We start from the raw sequence: 3,364 nt of genomic DNA on the forward strand, positions 1-3,364 counted from the left end.
AGATCGAAATCCAAGATCCTTTGATGCCTACAAAATAAGAATCAAATATTAGCATCAAATAGCACAAAAATAAGATAATTTGTAATTAAGTCCAAAAATACACACTATGCACAAAATGTGATGTAACCATGATTTAAACCTATAAAATCAACATCAAACCATGCATATATGAATCAAAATAATGCAGTAAAATCATGGTTATCACATGCTAGATTAGGTTTTGAGCTTTATGAAACCCTAAATTCTTATCATGGCCGAAACTTCATAAGCCAAGGAGATACACTTCTAAACAACATGTAGCATGAATACCTAGCTAATTCCATCATATATCATAAAGAAGTCTATAAGCACACTAAATTAGGTTTGGAGCTTCATGAACCCTAAGGATTCATCATGGCCGAAACTCCATCATGTAGGAAATGAACTTCTAAGCAACATATAAGTACAAGTTTCTATCCCATTTTATAACATATCATCAAGAAACCTATGAGCATACTAACTTAAGTTTTGGGCTTCATGAACCCTAAAATTATCATAGCCGAAATATCATGCAACAAGAAGTAGACTTCTAATAAATCTCTTAACATGAATACTTAGCCAATTTGATAATATATCACAATGAAGCCTATGAACATGCTAAATTAGGTTTAGAGCTTTATGAAACCCTAAATCACTATCTTGGCCGAAACTTCACAACTAGGAAATAAACTTATGAACAACATGTAAACATAAATCTTTTTAGTTAATTTCATAACATATCACATGGAGGTCTATGATCATACTAAATTAGGTTTTGAGTTTCATGAACCCTAATATTTCCATCATGGCCGAAACTTCCTTCAAGCAAGAACATAAGTTCTAGATAACATATGAACATGAATCTCTAGCAATTTCATAACACATCATAAATAAATCTATGAGCAAGTTAGATTAGGTTTTAAGCCTCATGAACCCTAATTTTTTTTTATCATGGCCGAAACTTTCTTCAAGCAAGAACATAGATTCTAGATAACATATGAACATGAATCTCTAGTAAATTTCATACCACAATCATAAATGAATCTATGAGCAAGTTAGATTAGGTTTTAAGCCTCATGAAACCTATATTCCTATCTTGGCCGAAACTTTCTTCAAGCAAGAACATAAATTCTAGATAACATTGAACATGAATCTCTAGAAAATTTCATATCACATCATAAATGAATCTATGAGCAAGTTAGATTAGGTTTTAAGCCTCATGAACCCTATATTCCTATCTTGACTGAAACTTTCTTCAAGCAAGAACATAAATTCTAGATAACCTATGAACATGAGTCTCCAGCAAATTTCATATCACATCATAAATGAATCTATGAGCAATTAGATTAGGTTTTAAGCCTCATGAACCCTATATTTCTATCTTGGCCGAAACTTATAAAAAGGAGAGAAGGTTAATAAACATCTTAATAAGAAGATCAAGCTTGACATCACACACATAATTTCCTTCCTAACTAAATTTATATCATAACCTATCAAAATTCATAAGCATGGTTTCTTCTCTTCTTTTATTTCTAATTCTAAGAGTTCAAATCTTTCGAGAGAACCGTAAGCAACTTGTACCACAGGTGAGGGAATACTTACATCCTTATTCACTTAAGGAAAGAGGGATCTTGCTTGTGGAGCCTTCCTAGAGAGGGGTCTTCTTTGTTTTTGGGTTTCCGCAAGGAGAGGTGGGGGAGGTTTCTTGGTCACGGTGAGGAAGAGGAGGAAGGAGGAAGAGAAGAAAATGAAGTTTCTTCTTAATTTCCCCTTTTATTCATCATGAGAGGAGGAAGGGAAAAATGTATTTTTCCTTCTCCTTTCTTTTATTTCCCCTTAATGAAAAGAGGAAGTAAAAATCCTCTTTTCTTTTGAGAGGGAGAAGGCAACTCTAACCTCTCCTTCTCAATGAAAAAAAATCTCTTTTCTTACCCTTAACTAGATTGTCACCTCTTTCTTTAACAATAATTACTCTTAGTCTATTGGTTAACACATGCATATATCTAGTAAGAGATCTAAGGTTCAAGCCTTGGTCATCTCTCTTTTTGATTCTACTTTTATTTTTATTATTTTTGTTAATTCCACATAAGGCCTATTTTTTTATTCCTGATAAAAATATCTAAAATCTTGCTAAGTACTCCATGGGTGTTACAATATCGACCGAAATACGCTTCCCAGGAGGAAGATATATATGCTGTAATGAAGGTAGGCTAATATTGACCGGGACATAACTTCAGGACGAAGGTAGGCTAATATCGGTCGGGACATACCCCGATAGGAGGTAAGCCTATATCCACCGAAATACGCCTCCCAAGGGAAAGATATATATACTCTAAAGGGAGTAGGCTAATATCGGCCGGGACATACCTTCAGGATGAAGGTAGGCTAATATCGGCCGGGACATAACTTCAGGACGAAGGTAGGCTAATATCAGTCGGGACATACCCCGATAGGAGGTAAGCCTATATCGACCGACATACGCCTCCCAAAGGAAAGATATATATACTCTAAAGGGAATAGGCTAATATCGGCCAGGACATACCTTCAGGATGAAGGTAGGCTAATATCGGCCGGGACATAACTTCAGGACGAAGGTAGGCTAATATCGGTCGGGACATACCCCGATAGGAGGTAAGCCTATATCGACCGAAATACGCCTCCCAAGGGAAAGATATATATACTCTAAACGGAGTAGGCTAATATCGGTCGGGACATACCTTCAGGATGAAGGTAGGCTAATATCGGCCGGGACATAACTTCAGGACGAAAGTAGGCTAATATCGGTCTGGGATATCCTTTCAAGGGGAGAGCCAATATGGGCCGGTCGATCAATACCTTGGAAAGATACTGGATAAAATGCAGCTTATTAATATAAAAAGGATGCAAATAGAAGCTGCATGAAGCTGCATGAGAAAGGATCATAAATGAATATTTCAAAGAAGATAATTAACGAGGATATCTTTAATATGTAAATGCATGACAAGTGTTATATATTTTGGCGAGAAATATGCTCCCAGATTATTTTGTAGGTACTAAACGACAAAGAAGGTACATCTGGAGTACAAAAAAGATTCCTTAAAAGTCATTTACCACAAGTACGCCGCTGACATCATCTCATAACGAACTCTAACAAATCGGGGTCCACTTCATGACTACGGAGGTTATATGAAGTGGTATAAAAAGGGGAATCCTCTCCGTTGGCGAGGTAAGTTCAGATCATTGTGCACATTCATAAACTTAATTTTCCCAGCTACTGTCGATCATCTTCTTCCTCCTTCTTCCACACCGAGAGAGATCACTGACTTGAGCGTCGGAGGGCCTAGCCAGAGATTCCCACCCCAGTCTT

The sequence above is a fragment of the Zingiber officinale genome, chromosome 4A (assembly GCF_018446385.1).
Source record: "Zingiber officinale cultivar Zhangliang chromosome 4A, Zo_v1.1, whole genome shotgun sequence".
Taxonomy (NCBI): Eukaryota; Viridiplantae; Streptophyta; class Magnoliopsida; order Zingiberales; family Zingiberaceae; genus Zingiber; species Zingiber officinale.